This window comes from Budorcas taxicolor, chromosome 2, assembly GCF_023091745.1.
Source record: "Budorcas taxicolor isolate Tak-1 chromosome 2, Takin1.1, whole genome shotgun sequence".
Taxonomy (NCBI): Eukaryota; Metazoa; Chordata; class Mammalia; order Artiodactyla; family Bovidae; genus Budorcas; species Budorcas taxicolor.
Window position 1 is genome coordinate 159,932,675 of NC_068911.1, and position 17,423 is coordinate 159,950,097.

The 17,423-nt window shown below is 45.0% G+C and overlaps 1 protein-coding gene across 1 annotated transcript in view; it reads right to left on the reverse strand.

Annotated features, from left to right (window-relative positions):
- The window catches only part of COL4A4 (collagen type IV alpha 4 chain), a 131,727-nt gene that overhangs the window by 101,972 nt on the left and 12,332 nt on the right, over nt 1–17,423 (reverse strand). The gene's annotated exons all lie outside the window — the stretch shown is intronic.

The window sequence follows — 17,423 nt, forward strand, 5'->3', positions numbered from 1 at the left end:
CAGCCTCCGCATTCAATCTCTGTCTATAATTTGATATGAGCAGAGAGTATCTTAGATTCAAATGTTTTGTTAAAATAACTCACTTTGCAATCTTAAGATAACACTTCTAGATGAGGTAAAGAGAAGCTTTTTAATGAGAAGTTTATAACAGTGATTTTGCCAGTGCGGGGTGATCTGGCCACATGACACCATGTACTGTGCACACACATGTCCAGCTGTGTTGTCTAACAGCTTCAGAGTCTGTGCTCTATTTCACTACAGTCTGAAAACACTCTGGATCCATCTGAAGTCAGACTGTTCATCTGCCATTTTTTTCTGTGTTTTCTAAAAATTTTCCAAATATTTAAGAAAAGTCATTGAATCTCCTCTTTCCCCACCAGACAACCTGGATGACTGCATTCAGTGAGCAAGTGAAGTCTTGATCTGTGGAGAGAAAAGCTGAGTGGATTTCAGGGGAGATCTGCTCAGATCAGATCTCTTAAATCTCTGGGCAATTCTGAATCATTAGTGCTCAGCTCCAAGCATGCATGGGGCTTCCCGGGTGGCTCAATGGTAAAGAACCTGCCTCCAGTGCAGGAGACTCAGATTCAATCCCCGGATTGGGAAGATCCCCTGGAGAAGGGAATGACTACCTGTTCCAGTATTCTTGCCTGGAGAATCCCATGCACAGAGGAGCCTGGGGGCTACAGTCTATGGGGTTGCAAAGAGTCAGACATGACTTAGTGACTGAATAACAAAAACCACCAGTGTGCACAGGACCCTGCACAAGAATGTAGGTAGAGTCAGCCATAGGTGTGTGGGGCCCAGGGGAAAAGACTTTTTGAAGAGTCCCATCTACATAAAAATTTGAATCATCTGAAATCAGCGTGTAAGCAGCATTCTGGTGACCCAATCTCAGGAATCCTATGAATGAAATCCCACAAGGGGGCGAGTGAGACTGTTCTGTTAGGCAGCCACCCTCTTGAAACCAGGGCCAGTCATGGGCCCCAGCCCTGAGCATGAGCCCCAGAGCTCCTCATGTGCTCAACCCCCATAAGATAAACAGAGTGCATCCTGTTGAAACTACTTAAAGCCCAAGCTGAAGCTGCCACTGCCTGGGTACCATTTAAGCAAACTTCCATAACTTATCTGTCCCTATGAATGATCCCCAGGACTGAAAATGGGGTCTGTCCACTCAGCCAATCCCCTAACACCAAGCTGACACTGGGCTCCATGCTTTCCTCCTCACTCCTTCTTTCATTATTGACAACCTTTAACATCTGCCTACATTTTGCAAGTCAAAATCATACTTAATTTGTACTTTCCCTTCTCTTCATACATTTTCATTATCATTGGAATAGCTGCTAGTCCTTGAGCACCCATAAAAATACTATAAGCTTAGAATTTTCAAGAAAGCTTACATGTATACATAAGTGTTACAGAAAAGACAACAATAAAATATAAAATCTAATCATATGGGCACCAACCATTTAGGGGCACTTTGAGGCCATATCTATTTACTCTAGATATTATATAATTTTTCAACTACAATCTAAGTGTCAGCATAAATAATGACTTCAGCTGACCTTTTCTAGTGTTACTTAATCTCAGTTGGTTTTGATTAATTACCATAAGGCTCAGGAAATAACTGCTTTTTCATTAAGTTTGGAAATTATCTGTCTTACATATCATTTACACAAGAAGTTCTAAATGATCTATTGTGAACACTGTACTTTACAATAACCTATGATCTAAAAACAATGAAATGCATGTCTGGACAGAAAAGGGGAACAGAAAGGACAGCCAACTCACTGGCTATAATTCTCTTTAATGTATTTCGTTTTAGACACTCGATGCCAAGTCCAAGCCACTAATGGAACTTTGGAGAGAAAAGGAAAAGGAGTGGAAATATTGAGCACAGTGGCAAGAATGATAAAATTGCATTCAATATAGAAATGTGTCCTGATTGAGAACACACCAGCTAAAACACCCTTAAACAGAAATACTTCGAGCGATGGTAATTTGTAGTATTAAATTTTCTGTCCCTCCCTTTTGCCACCTCCCCAGCCCTGATCGGTCACACTGACAACCCTGAACAAGGGATGTCAAGCTCCGTTCTTTTGCAGACTTCTGTGTCCTGTCCCTGAAGCACCCCTGCCATGCCCCCCAAGTCATCTCTCACTCCTCCCCTGGAAAAACCCCACTGTCTGCTACCCTTACCCCACACCCTTCAGAATGAGATGCTCATCCAGGATGCCTGTGTAATGACACTCCCCATCCACGCCTCTGATCACCTCTTTGTCTGTGTGTCCCCAGCCCCACACCCACCGACCAGAGCTCCTGGCAGACAGAGTCTAGGTGCCCGAGGCCACGATGCAAGAAAGGCAGAGAACAATACTTAACAAAATCACGTGGTCAGATCCACCACCCAACCCAAGGGAAGACTGTCAAGGATCTGCTTTCTCCTGGCTCTGAACTGCTGTCCCCGGAAGTGGCTGAGAGTAGGGATGGGGACCTGAGATGACTCCACCCGGGCTGAGCAGAGCAGTGGCCCTGAACGCTGCCCTGTCGGTGTCTGTGGTTGCTGAGATATGACATAGGGGTGTCTTCCTTCAACCACACTAAACTGCACATACACCCCCTAGCGTGCAAGTGGAAAAACGAACAGAGAGCATCAAAGGCCTCCTTTCTCTGGGATGGACTTTGCGTTTTGTTCTACATGCTGTGCTGTTTTTTCCTCTTAATCGTTATCTCACTACAGAATACGTCTTAAAAAATACTCTAAAACCTTGTATACCAGTATTAAATATGCCAGAAAGCTGTTCACAGAAACTTCCCAAGCACCAGTATTTGAAATAGTCATTGTGAGTTTATCTAATCTGAGTAAATCATTTATCCACAGTGATGGAATAATTCCACTTTCATTAAATCATTTCATCAGATTGGTTATATTCTTTGTAGCGAAAGATGGAGAAGCTCTATACAGTCAACAAAAACAAGACCAGGAGCTGACTGTGGCTCAGATCATTAACTCCTTATTACCAAATTCAGACTGAAATTGAAGAAAACAGGGAAAATCGCTAGACCATTCAGGTATGACCTAAATCAAATCCCTTATGATTATACAGTGGAAGTGAGAAATAGACTTAAGGGACTAGATCTGATAGATAGAGTGCCTGATGAACTATGGACTGAGGTTCGTGACACTGTACAGGAGACAGGGATCAAGACCATCCTCATGGAAAAGAAATGCAAAAAAGCAAAATGGCTGTCTGAGGAGGCCTTACAAATAGCTGTGAAAAGAAGAGAAGCAAAAAGCAAAGGAGAAAAGGAAAGATATAAGCATCTGAATGCTGAGTTCCAAAGAATAGCAAGAAGAGGTAAGAAAGCCTTCCTCAGCGATCAGTGCAAAGAAATAGAGGAAAACAACGGAATGGGAAAGACTAGAGATCTCTTCAAGAAAATTAGAGACACCAAGGGAACATTTCATATAAAAGAAGGGATCAATAAAAGAAAAAAAAATGTTTAAAAGTAAAGAGCTGAGCTTACTAATTTATCAGGCAACACTAAAATTAACTTCACGATGAACAGACATAAATAAGGGGATGACAGAGGATGAGATGGTTAGACAGCATCACTGACTCAGTGGACATGAATCTGAGCAAACTCTAGGAGATAGTGAAGGACGGCGCTGCAGTCCATGGGGTTTAAAGAGTCGGATGCAACTTAGCGATTGAACAAGACAAGACACTTCTGTAATTACAGAATCATTAAATAATCACAAGAATTTTGCATCTTTAAAAAAAGGTGTTTTGGGGTTTTTTTTTAAGAAATATTCCACTCCTACCCCTGCACCTTTCACCCATGCTAGGCAATGGATCATTGCATTTCAGTCACTGTAGCAAAAAGAAAAAAATGCCCAAGGGAATGAATGGCTGGCTGTCAGAGGTAGGATCTCTGCAATTTTTCTTTTTTTTCTTTCTTTTTTTGCTACTGTGGGTCTGGAATTGCCTCTGTGGTTTATGACCTTCAGTGAGAGACGGTGAAGTCAGAAAAAGGATTCACTGAATCCAGAGAGGACAATCGGCCTGACAGCCGAGGAAGCTCTGGCATGCCATGGGAAGCCGCCAGGCCATGGCTTTCTACCCAAAGGCCAGCCGGACGCCGAGTCATCAGACCCATTCACGTGCCTCCCCACTGTGGCTGCAGCCGCACCGGGCTCTCGGGCCAGCTGAACAAATAAAGGCTGAAGGCGATCGGAGTGGACACTGGCTCCCACGCCTGCCTGGCTCTCGGAGGCCAGAGCATTCCTTTAGGATTCCCCCTCATTAACCGTCTGTGTCAGATGCGTCTCTTGAGCTGGGCTAGGATCAAACTATCTTTATTTCACAACATTTAGTAGACGAGACCAACAGAGAAGACGATATGTACATTTTTAACACCTAAATCTTCAAATCAGCCGTTTGGGCTACCACTGGTCTGCTTGCTTCTGGGAAGCAAACCCTAAGAGGTATGGAGGGACATATGTACACCCGTGGCTGATTCATGTGGTGTATGGCAAAAACCACCACAATATTGGAAAGTAATTTTACTTAAAATAAATTTTTTAAGAAAGAAATCCTTCGTCTATTGAGCAGTGTGAGGACTGGGAGAAACAGCTGCAGAAAGACAATGGCAGATGCAGACACAATCACACTTTTTCTGCCACTACTTCTTGCTCCTTTAGAATCGGAGAATCCGTGCAAGAACCCTGAGTGAATGAAATGAATGAACAAACAAGAAAGATGCTTTTATTATACTGTTGTTTAGTCACTAAAGTGAAAGTGAAGTCACTCAGTCGTGTCCGACTCTTTGCGACCCCATGGACTGTAGCCCACCAGGCTCCTCCGTCCATGGGATTCTCCAGGCGAGAATACGGGAATGGGTTGCCATTTCCTTCTCCAGGAGATCTACCCAACCCAGGGATTGAACCCAGGTCTCCCGTATTGTAGGCAGACACTTTACCGTCTGAGCCAGAAAGTAAAAATGAAAGTGAAGTCACTAAGCTGTGTCCAACTCTTTTGCAACCCCATGGACTGTAGCCTGCCAGGCTCCCCTGTTTTTGCTTGGAATTTTCCAGGCAAGAATACTGGAGCGGATTGTCAATTTCTTCTCCAGGGGATCTTCCGGACTCAAGGACTGAACCCACATCTCCTGCATCTCCTGCATTGGCAGGCAGATTCTTTACCACTGAGCCATCTGGAAAGCCTTTTATTACACTGTTTACACATAAATTTCCTAATCACTCTTGGCCAATAAGACCATGACATTGATCATCAAAAGTGTCACAGGAAGGGGAAGGCATTTATAAAGCCTGGTTATGCACCTGGGGTGTCCATATATTACTTCATTTAAGCCAACCAGCAGCGCTGAGGACAGTGGATTATTATTCCTGTATAAATAAGGAAAGTCCACATATAACAGTGTTCATCAAATTAGTTAAAGACCTCTATTTTTGTGTTCTCAAATCTGATTTCCTAGTCCCATCCTGTATCTCTGACTGTTCTGTAGGAACTTCCTTGAATCTTCTTCCCTGTACATTCACACTCATCATGTCAGAAGCTGAGCTCACCACGCCCAGACTGGTTTTCCTGCCTTTTTCCTCCCTGACTCAGCAGACAGCAACTTGGGTTTCTTCCACCAGCTAAGCTGGGTGGTGACCCAGCTGTCAGCTTTGCTGACCCTCTATCCCTCCTTCTCCCAAGACCAAGCCTGTCACTTCTTTCCCTGAATTAATTCTCAGATGTCTGTCCCTCTGGACCCTGGGTCACGGTCTGGTCATCCACGTGGGCTACCCAAGCACCAGCCTCCCCCACTTCCCTAAGTCCAGTCTCCCCCTCACTTGCACCTACCAATGTCAACTAACCCTCAGTCTTCCCTATGCTGTGTCCTTGCTTCCGTCAACACTGCAATGAGCACAACCCATCCTCCTCCACCCCAGCAAACCATGGTCCCTAAGGGTCTGCACCCACATCCTCTGCTCCAGTCACATTTGTGTATTCTCTTTGCCTGAAGGAATAGCAGCCTTGGTATCTGAGCCCTGTAGCTCAGATTCAACCTTCCCCCAACCCAAAATATGATGACAACAATGATGACGATGCTGGGACACCCCTCACAGAGCACTCACCTCATTCTGGTCCCTGGAAAAGTACTGTGCCTTCCTCGCCTGGAATCCTTACATCCTTAGAGTGCAAAGTCATCCTACATCTACTTTTTCATCCCCAAATGAGGACGCCTAGGCTCAGAGAGATGAAGGCCACTTGGCTACCACCTGGAGAAGCAGAGTCACACCCGACTTCAAAGTTGCTGCTTCCCTTTTCACTACAGTCCTTTTCAACCTCACTCTTGTATAAACTCTCATATCCACCTTCAAACAGTTAACACCCACATAAGCTTAGCACTTATTTCTCATTATTGTTTTATGCATGTTACTTTAATATCTACTTGGGGTGATGTCGTCCAGTAAGATTACTGGGACCAGGAATCTGTGTAATAAAACCACCCCCAGCCCACCTTGGCCACTGCCTTCCACGGTATAATTAAATATACACTCAAGCACTTATTTATAATCAAAATTAACAAAGAAGAGTTTGGCAGCAACCCTGTCTTTTTAATTCTTGACTGTATTTCAACAACGAAGCCACTAGGTGGCACTATAACATCACTTAAAGCTCAACTAGGCCTCAATGTGCAGCCTGAACCCTTTAGGGGTGCTCCCAAGATCCTTCTCTATTGCAACTGAAACAACTGCTGGAGATATAGGAGGATCATAAAATAAATACCAACAAAAAAAAGGTGTTACTCAAAGAGTAGACAGTCCAAGGAGACCGGACTGCAATGGCAAGTGTTTTCTTGTGCCTTAAGTTCACCTCACTCAATAAAGGAAAAAATTGGTCAGTTAAGTCTATAATATCACTGACTCAGGATTTTCAGCTGTTTTAAAAAAATTTTTAATGGAGGTTAAATGAATATTATTTATTTTTTCATTAATATAAGCAAGACAATAATGTGTCCTTCCAAATCATGTAAAATTCATTTATTAATGTCTTTTAATTTGATAAATAGGCTGTATTTTTGTATCATTTTTTTTTCCAGTTTTTTTGGAGGGCCATACCTCAAAGTCTGTGGGATTTTAGTTCCCTTGGGCCCATGGCGGCAAAAGTGCAAAGCCCTAACCAGTGGACAGACAGGTTAATTCCCCATGGGAATTAACATCTTAAACTTACACAGTGCGGTATCAAGTATATCATTAAAACTGGAAGAAAGGGAATTCCCAGGATCTCAGTTTCATTCCTGGTGAGGGAATTAAGATCCTGCATGCAGAGCAGCGGAGCCAGATTTTTTTTAAAAGATGGACAGCATAATGATTCAACTCACATACATCATGAAATCACAATAAGTTTAGTGAACATTCCTCACCTCATATAATATAGATCAAAAATAAAAGAAAAAAGTTGTTTCTTTAAGAGGAAGCTTGATGCAATGGGAAAAAATGCTGTACTGAGAACTAGAAGACATGGCTTTGTTACTGAGTGATAAATAAGGTCACCCACCTACTATACAGCATGGGGAACTATCTTCAGTAGCATGTTTGGAAAAGAATGTGTGTGTGTGTGTGTGTGTGTGTGTGTGTGTGTGTGTGTGTAACTGAATCACTTTGCTATACACCTGAAACACTGTAAATCAACTATAGTTCAATTTAAAAAAATAATAAGGTCACCCCTTGATCCAGGTCATGGAACACTGGTTTTCCCATCTTCAGTAATGGTGTAACATTAGCCCAGCCTCGTACCCTTCCAGGTACAATGGTCTCCAGCCCAGACCTCCTGCCAGGGTGCAGTAGCCTCCCGACAGGTTTTCCCTAATAATTCTCCCTGCCCCTCATTGTCTTCACTATATTCTCCAAAGAGCAGCCAGCATGTTCTTATAACATAAATCCAACCTGTGTCTACTCCTCCGAACATCTTTCAAAGCCTTTCCTATTCTTCAGGATAACCCATATCTGGTTTTTCAGTTGCTATGGGAATGCACCAGGCAGCGCCAAGAGCTCCTGGAATGCCACTCGAGGAGCTAGAATCCAGGTATCTCTCTTTCTCTCCTCTGCTCTCCAGGGGTCCCTGCCCCTGGCCATTCCCATCCTTCTCCCCCTCCTGAGTCTCCAGTACTGGCCCCTCTTCCTCCTTCTGCAGCTCTGCTGGGCTGCCCTGACCTCTTGCCACTTTCTCTTGGGCAGACTTTCCCATCTCCCTGGAGCCAGGCACCTCCAGCTCTGAGTATCCTCTGTTTCCCTCCCTAGCCCAGACTCTCTTCTGAGCCCCAGCCACATATCAGTATGCAAAGTGGACTCATGATCATCCCCTTACGTGTGCTCCTCGGCCACCCACCTCCGTCCACACAGCTGTTCACATCACCCCAGGGTGTCCCGTGTCCTCCCTGCCCCACCTGGAGTCTCCTCCTTCCTACCCATCTGCCTCTAGAATATTCTCAACACCCACGCTCTTCCCCTCCATGCTTGCCCCTTTGCTGAGCCACCATGACCTCCCACCAGGGCGACTACAGTAGCCTCCTGACAGGTTTTCCCTAATAATTCTCCCCACCCCTCATCACCTTCACTATATCCTCCCAAGAGCAGCCGGCGTGTTCTTATAACATAAATCCAACCTGTGTCTACTCCTCCGAACATCTTTCAAAGCCTTTCCTATCCTTCAGGATAACCCATACGTATCTGGTTTCTCAACTGCATCCCTTACCACTCGCTCCCTCACCTATATGATCAAACCCTGCTGGCCACCTCGTGGCCCACCCAACACGCCTGCCCATCTCCTTCTCACTTCAGAGCCTAAGTAGGCACTGCTGTCTCTGTCCAAACACTTACAGTGGTTTGAAGTGTGGCCACGAAAAGATACGTTTATGCCCTAAGCCTGGAACCTGTGGATATTGCCTTGAGTGGCAAAACCTAAGGATTTTGAGAGGATGGTTTTTGTTCCGTGTTATCCAGGTGGGTCCTAGAGGCCATTACATGTATCCTTATAAGAGAGACATGGAGGAAGATTTGGTCCAGACACGCAGGGGAGAAGGTGACGTGATGATGGAGGCAGAGGCTGAAGTGATGTGGCCACAAGCCGGGGCTGGAAGAGGCAGAGAATGGGTCTCCATCCTACTATGGGAAGAACACGCCATGCTTCCCCTAGGCCATCGCTGAGTGACCTCTGTTTCCACCAGGTCCAAGATATCCTGGCACCGTCCACCATGCACACATAGGCTTCTGTGCAAAATCAAGTTAGAGCACTAGATTATCCACCCAGGGAGGAAGAAAGGGTCTTCATCTATTCTTTTCCCTGATGCGTCTGAAACACCGAGACCACCCCACATCTGGCACTCATCAGGCACCCAGGAGGAACGGCTGGAAGGTGAGTCTGTCTTGCTATGTGGACTCCCAGCTCCGGGCCACAGGGACCCACCTCTTTACCCCCAAGGCCTCACAGCCTCCTCAGATGCCTGGCACATGGTGAATGCTCAATGGCTGTTTGCTGAATGAATGAAAGAAATCGTTGTTGCCATTGTTCAGTCACTCAGTCGTATCTGACTCTTTGAAACTCCATGGACTGCAGCACGCCAGGTTTCCCTGTCCTTCCCCGGTTTGCTCAAACTCATGTCCATTGAGTCAGTGATGCCATCCAACCATCTCATCCTCTGTTGCCCCCTTCTCCTCTTGCCTTCAATCTTTCCCAGCATCAGTCAATCAGCTCTCTGAATCAGGATTCAAAGGCCAAAGGATAGGAGCTTCAGCTTCAGCAGCAGTCCTTCCAGTGAATATTCAGTGTTGATTTTCTTTAGGATTGACTGGTTTGATCTTGCAGTCCAAGGGACTCTCAAGGGTCTTCTCCAGCACCACAATTCTAAAGCATCAATTCTTCAGTGCTCAGCCTTCTTAATGGCATAGAAGGAAAGAATGGCTAATAACAGTGATTTGCATATTCACATATGTGTGACAGAGGAGTGGAAAAAAAAAACAGCACTTGAAGACACAGCTGTTTCCCTGTGAATTTCTTAGCAACTTATAGAAAATGGATGTGAAAGGAGAAATATAATTTTCTCTCCTAAAAACTCTGTAATTCACTTTAATTTAGTCACATGCTACCTTGGTGCAAAACAGCTGTCCTTGTAGTCACAAAGTCTGCTCCCGCGTTCCTGTGTGGAAGATGCCCTGCGTGGAAAAGCACCCTATTTCTTACCACCACCACCAAGGCTGACTCCACTTTGGTAATGACCTTGATGCTCTAGAGTTCAGCCTAGTCCCACATTTGCTGAGCTCTGCGCCCGCCTGGCCACGGTTCACGCTGGGTCGCAGAGCTCAGCAATCATCGTTGCTATCGGACTGAACTGAGCGTGTGCACGAACACACACACACGCACTCACTCACACACACACACACACAGGACTGAACTCCACCCAGGAGACCAAGGGCACAGCTATAAAACACTGCCCGTTTAATGAGGTGACTGACCGGGGCAGACATACCAAAATCTACCTTCAGACCCAACCCGTCACTGGGGTTTCTTGATGAGGTTTCATACAGTTAGCCCATTTGGTAAATAATAGAGGCAAATTATTTAATAAAAGTAGTGGGCAAATATAGGCTTGCTTTCCTTTTTCAAGCACAAATGTTGGGTTTAGAGAGCGAGATCATCAGCATACTGAAAGCCATGCTAATTAGTTGGAGTTATTCCTCTGGGTTGTTTAGTTGCTAAGCCAAGTCCGACTCTTTGCAACCCTATGGACTGCAGCCCACCAGGGTCCTCTCTCCATGGGATTCTCCAGGCAAGAACACAGGAATGGGATGCCATGGCCTTCTCCAATTCCTCTATATACGTGAGGGCTAAGTCACTTCCTGTCCGACTCTCTGCGACTCTGTGGACTTTAGACTGCCAGACTACTAGGTCCATGGGATTCTCCAGGCAAGAATACTAGAGTAGGTTGTCAAACCCTCCTCCAGGGGATCTTCCCAGCCCAGGGATCGAACCCACGTCTCTTTTGTCTCCTGCATTGCCAGGCGGGTTCTTTGGAATAACCTGGGAAGCCCCATTCCTCTATATAGATATTGGCTATTAATGATAGTATTAATAAGCCAAATGATATAAAATGATATCTCCCTTCTACCCCCCAGGTCTCCCATGCCCTGTTCAGAAATATTCTCGTGCACTGACATATAGGATTCAGTCTTTTAGCTTCTGTATGTTCCATTCTTCAAAATTTAAGGTTAATATTTATGACAAGGGGAACTACTTTAACCAGATAAACCAGTTACAAGCTGGCAGGTGGCAGGCTGAATTCTATCAGGAAATCTGTTTAATTATTAAGCACTATGGTTTTTTTTTTAAATGCTGATCCCTTTACATGACAAAAGGACCACTCAGCCCCACAGAGTCCCCAAAGCTGAGGTCCCTTCCTGGGGCCCCTCACTCAGGCCACCTGCTGTCACCTCAAGGCACCTGCATGTGTCAGCTCAGATAAGACCTCATATGTCAGACGATTCTCCAGCAGAGACACAGTGAGCTAGGGAGTCAGTCCCGGAGAAGAAAGAGGCAGCAAGAAAAAGAAGACATCAGAACCAAATCACGAAGGGGTAGTGACAGACTAAATTTGCCAACTTCTCTGCTGTCACTGGAATTTGCTTCTATCAAAATGTAACATAATCGACTTACGCAAGCTTGGAGAACATGAAAATAATTGCTCTGAACCATTTATCAGGCTACAGTTATAGAGTGTACTAGAACACAGTTGCGTGAGTGATAAAGAGGTTGAATTCTAGAACTTTGTGTGCAAATCATTTAATGATAATGAAAAATGTTAACAATAGTTAAAATTTCCCAAGGAAATTCCATTTTTATCATGGACTGCAAGCTCTTAGGAGTGGAAGGGACAAGTGAATGAGATTGCAGGAAAAAATACCTGTATGTATTTTGGTGATTTATAATTCCCAAAAGAAAGACTGGTTTTCTAATGGGTGATTTTGGTTTCCAAACCAAAAATAAACCAAGTCAGATCATGAGTTTTAAGCCATTTGACCTTCTAATGTATAAAACTACCAAACTATAAAGTTCTATTGACTTAACAGTTACAAGACTCCCTTGAATGGAAAACAGTATTTTTTTTCTGGAATAAAATATAGAAAATGTCTTTATTATCAAGTGAGTTACTAAAGCAACCTTATAAAAGGTTCCATCCTGGTCTGTGATAACACGTATGTAATTTTCCCTACAAGAAGACATCCATCAATGGGCCAAAGAACTAAATAGACATTTCTCCAAAGAAGACATACGGATGGCTAACAAACACATGAAAAGATGCTCAACATCACTCATTATTAGAGAAATGCAAATCAAAACCACAATGAGGTACCACTTCACACCAGTCAGAATGGCTGCGATCCAAAAATCTGCAAGCAATAAATGCTGGAGAGGGTGTGGAGAAAAGGGAACCTTCCTACACTGTTGGTGGGAATGCAAACTAGTACAGCCACTATGGAGAACAGTGTGGAGATTCCTTAAAAAATTGCAAATAGAACTACCTTATGACCCAGCAATCCCACTGCTGGGCATACACACCGAGGAAACCAGAATTAAAAGAGACACATGTACCCCAATGTTCATCGCAGCACTGTTTATAATAGCCAGGACATGGAAACAACCTAGATGTCCATCAGCAGATGAATGGATAAGAAAGCTGTGGTACATATACACAATGGAGTATTACTCAGCCGTTAAAAAGAATTCATTTGATTCAGTTCTGATGAGATGGATGAAACTGGAGCCGATTATACAGAGTGAAGTAAGCCAGAAAGAAAAACACCAATACAGTATACAAACACATATATATGGAATTTAGAAAGATGGCAATGACGACCCTGTATGCAAGACAGGAAAAAAGACACAGCTGTGTATAACGGACTTTTGGACTCAGAGGGAGAGGGAGAGGGTGGGATGAATGGCATTCTATCATGTATACTATCATGTAAGAATTGAATCACCAGTCTATGTCTGACGTGGGATACAGCATGCTTGGGGCTGGTGCATGGGGACGACCCACAGAGATGTTATGGGGAGGGAGGTGGGAGGGGGGTTCATGTTTGGGAACACATGTAAGAATTAAAGATTTTAAAATTAAAAAAAATAAATAAAATAAAAGCCAGAAGGCACAAAGTAAAAAAATAAATAAAACTAAAAAAAAACAACAACAACAACAAAAAATAGCAATTTCTCCTTTGAAACTGCTGTGCTGCAGTCAGTCATGTCCAACTCTTTATGACCCCTTGGACTTCAGCCCGCCAGGCTCCTCTGTCTGGGGGATTCTCCAGGCAAGAATACTGGAGTAGGTTGCCATTCATTTCCTCCTCCAGAAGATCTTCCCGTTGAAACTGATAAAGAATAATTTGATATCATGCCCAATGCTATGTCATTAATATCCATAAAGAGGGACTATAATGGGGTTTGGGGAAATGATATGCAGAGTCACAAAATACTTCAGAAGCCAATTAAGTTACTGTCATATGTGAAAAGTCATGCCCATATCACAGAACCATAGGCTGTTAGGAGGACAGGACCAGTCCTTTAGCACAAACTCTTATTTCCCAGGTGAGGGCTCTGAACTCCCCCCCAGAACCAAAGGGGTAATTCCCAGTGTCCTACCCTCAGACTCGAGGTCTTTCCAGGATGCTACTAAACCTTCAAAAGATCTCAATACAGCAGTGGCCACATTCCCTTCTGTAGCTCAAAGCGCTTATTTCTGGTTCTACCTGATATAGAGTTGTTAAGACAAAAACTCTAAACTCGATGAGATGCCCACTAACGGGTTTACACGTTGTGTGTGAAAGACTCGGAGGAGAAACTTCCTGCTAACTCTATTCCCATTTCCCTTGGACTTGGCAGGTCTTCCCACATACATGGTGCTTGTGCCCTGGCTACCAGCTCAGACTTCCAAATCCTGTCCAGGCTCAAATCTGAATTTTAAGCTACTGATTTAAGTGTGTTAGCTACCTATTAGGTGCCATCTACTGCGATCATCTCAAAGAAATACCTCCAAAAATGACTCAGCTCTCAAAGAGGAGAAACTAATGGAGGCAACTTATATTTCTAGAGCATCCGCTACGAGCCAGGAACCAGCATAAACATTTTACATGTGTCCTTTACAACCACTTGCAAGGAGAACATGCTTACAATCTAATCAAGAGGGTCAGACACATCCACAGTCGAAACCAGAGCTATAGGTCAGAGTGCAAAAAGCATCCCAGAGGGAACCAGGTTGCCATTAGGGGGCCATCCGCACGGTCTGGGGCCAGGCAGGAGACCTTGTGGGGGAGGGAGTCTCTCCTGAGTTCCTCTAAGGAGGGCGGAAAAGATGGAGAGTGAGTGGAAGTGGGAAGGCATCCCAGAAAAGGGCAGAGGGGATGTGTCATAAAATCAATAAATATCGTTATTGCTTTCTGGTCCTGAATCCCTGGATGATTTATTATGCTGCTTCTAGAGCCGACTCATTGGAAAAGACCCTGATGCTGGGAAGTATTGAAGGAAGGAGGAGAAGAGGGCGACAGAGGATGAGATGGTTGGATGGCACCACTGACTCGACGGACATGAGTTTGAGCAAGCCCCGGAGTTGGTGATGAACAGGGAAGCCTGGCGTGCTGCAGTCCATAGGGTCGCAAAGAGTTGGACATGAGTGAATGATTGAACAACAACAAACAAAAAGTTTTTCAGTATTATCTAAATGGTCCATAATAATCGTATATGAATATTACAATAAAAACCACTATAATCATTTTTTAAAAAAAGGTAGAGGAGTGGGAACGTTTAGATTGTGTTTGAGGGACAGTGAGCGACCCAGCTGATGCAGTGGGAGACGGTCCAAGGGGAGGTGATGGTGACTACTGATGAGAACACATGTGGGGGCTGGACTGTGAGCCTCCAGCAATGCAGGAGTGAGACTAAGGGAACCCCCTTGGTTCCTGCCCTTAGATGCATCCCAGTTCAGTTCAGTTCAGTGGCTCGGTCGTGTCCGACTCTTCCAGATCCCATGGACTGCATCACGCCAGGCCTCCTTGTCCATCACCAACTCACAGGGTTTACTCACTCTCATCTTCATTGAGTCAGTGATGCCATCCAACCATCTCATCCTCTGTCATCCCCTTCTCCTCCTGCCCTCACTCTTTCCCAGCATCAGGGTCTTTTCCAGTGAGTCAGTTCTTCACATCAGGTGGCCAAAGTATTGGAGTTTCAGCTTCAACATCAGTCCTTCCAGTGAACACTCAGGACTTTAGGAAGGACTGGCAAAATGTGGTCTACTGGAGAAGAGAGATGCATCCCAACTCCACCTCAAACCCTAGCTTCTGTCTCCACTGAAACCCTCGCCCAGCTTGGCTCCCCAACCCTTACTATAGACACAACAGCTTTGATTTGGGGCTGGACAAACCACTCAGTCAGCCATTCAGCCAGAAGAGGCATCACTTCCCTCTTAGGAAGGCCCTGCTGTTCCACTCAGGGGCTGTGCCACCTTGGAAAGTGCCTCAACCCTCATAATTCAGCTTATTCCTGTTTCTATCGCCCACTTTGAGCTGTCACTGAGGTGACTGGAGAGATGGCGTGAGACTGGCTGGCCGCCTCCCAAACCTCCTCCCAGTTACGCACAAGGCATGCTCCCAAATTCCTAGCTGGAGAACGTCGCCAGTGCCTCGCAGCCATCACCAGGGATCCATCTGTGCCAGGAAGGGCAGAGGTTGACCAGTGTTCCACACACAGCTCTTCTCGACCACCCAGAAACTGGGACAAAGACAGCAGGTCACGAAGACAGAGGCCCACCCCTGTGAGCCCTCCTGACCCACCTCGCTGAAGGTCTGGTGATCAGAGACAGCACATACCCTACAGATGCAAATGCCTGTGATGGTTCCACTGCCCAAGGACACGGAAGACAAAGCATCAGGGGAGTAAATATAAGGGAACCCAGGCTTGAGTAGATTCAAGTGGCCATGGGGGCTCCCGAATATTAGGATGAGAACTGGCATTTGAACCCAAGTGCCATCCTCTTCTTCTGGACCACGGGGCAGATGCTGGGACCGAGACCAGACATTTGGAAGTGGTCCCTGCTCCTTCCACGTGAAAGTGAAAGTGTTAGTTGCTCAGTCGTGTCTGACTCTTTGTGACCCCATGGAGGTCACTGCAGCCTGCCACACTCCTCTGTCCATGGGATTCTCCAGGCAAGAATACAGGAGTGGGTTACCATTTCCTTCTCCAGGGGATTTTTCTGACACAGGGATCGAACACAGGTCTCTTGTATTGCAGGCAGACCCTTTACTGTTTGAGCCACCAGGGACACCCACCCCTTCCACATATAACCAAGTTATTTAAAACTCTTGGAAATCCAGGGTTCCCTGTATTGACCAATGGACATAATAATCCTCTGGCCTCCGAACTGCTGTGGACTGAGAGCAGGATTTCTCAACCTCAGCACTGCTGGCATTTGAGGATGGATAGTTCTTTGATGGGGGGCTGTCCTAAGCACTGTAGATATCAAGCAGTCATGGCCTATGAACCACTGGAACCAGAAGCACCACCACTCATCCATGCAGGCGTGTCAGTAAAAAAAAAGTTACCGAACATCATTAAGGCAGAGGACCACACCTATCTGGTCTCATCTTTGTTCTGTGGTGTTCCCATCCCATTCCAGCCATGGAGCTGATCCTTCCATTTCTCTTGGACCTCAAGCTCCAGGGGTCTTAAAATCTTGGCTTGCAATCTTGGCACGTTTACCTGGACAACCTCATAAAAACACCAGGCTTTTTTCCTGACTATTGGGACCACTGACATGAAAAAAGCTAAAGCATTTCTCAAAGTGCTCGTTTTTAGGGTCCTAACTTTGCTTTCTGGCAAATGCAGTTTTCAAATTTTATCGTGGGGACGTCCCTAGTGGTCCTGTGGTTAAGACTTCACCTTCCAATGCAGGGGGTACGGGATCAATCCCTGGATGGGGGAGCTAGGATCCCATGTGCTTCACGGCCATAAAAACGTTAAACAGAAGCAATACTACAATAAATTCAATGAAGACTTAAAAAAAAAATAAATCATAAAAGCGGCTGGAGAAAAAGCTCAAGATAGATTCTGATCCAAAAGTTGTGATGTATTGGAGAAGAAACAAACCAGTTCAAGCAGAAAGGGATTTGCCATAACTTAAGCTCAACAAGGAAGCTGCTTACAGCAAAGGGCTTGACAAAGGAACCACACACATATTGTATGACTACTGTGTGAAGATAAAGCAATGCTGTGTGGGAAATATACGGTCCTTTCTCTCAGAAAGGTAATATTTTGGATCCTTGTGGACTGATCTTTATAGAATTGTGTTTTTTGAGCATCACACAC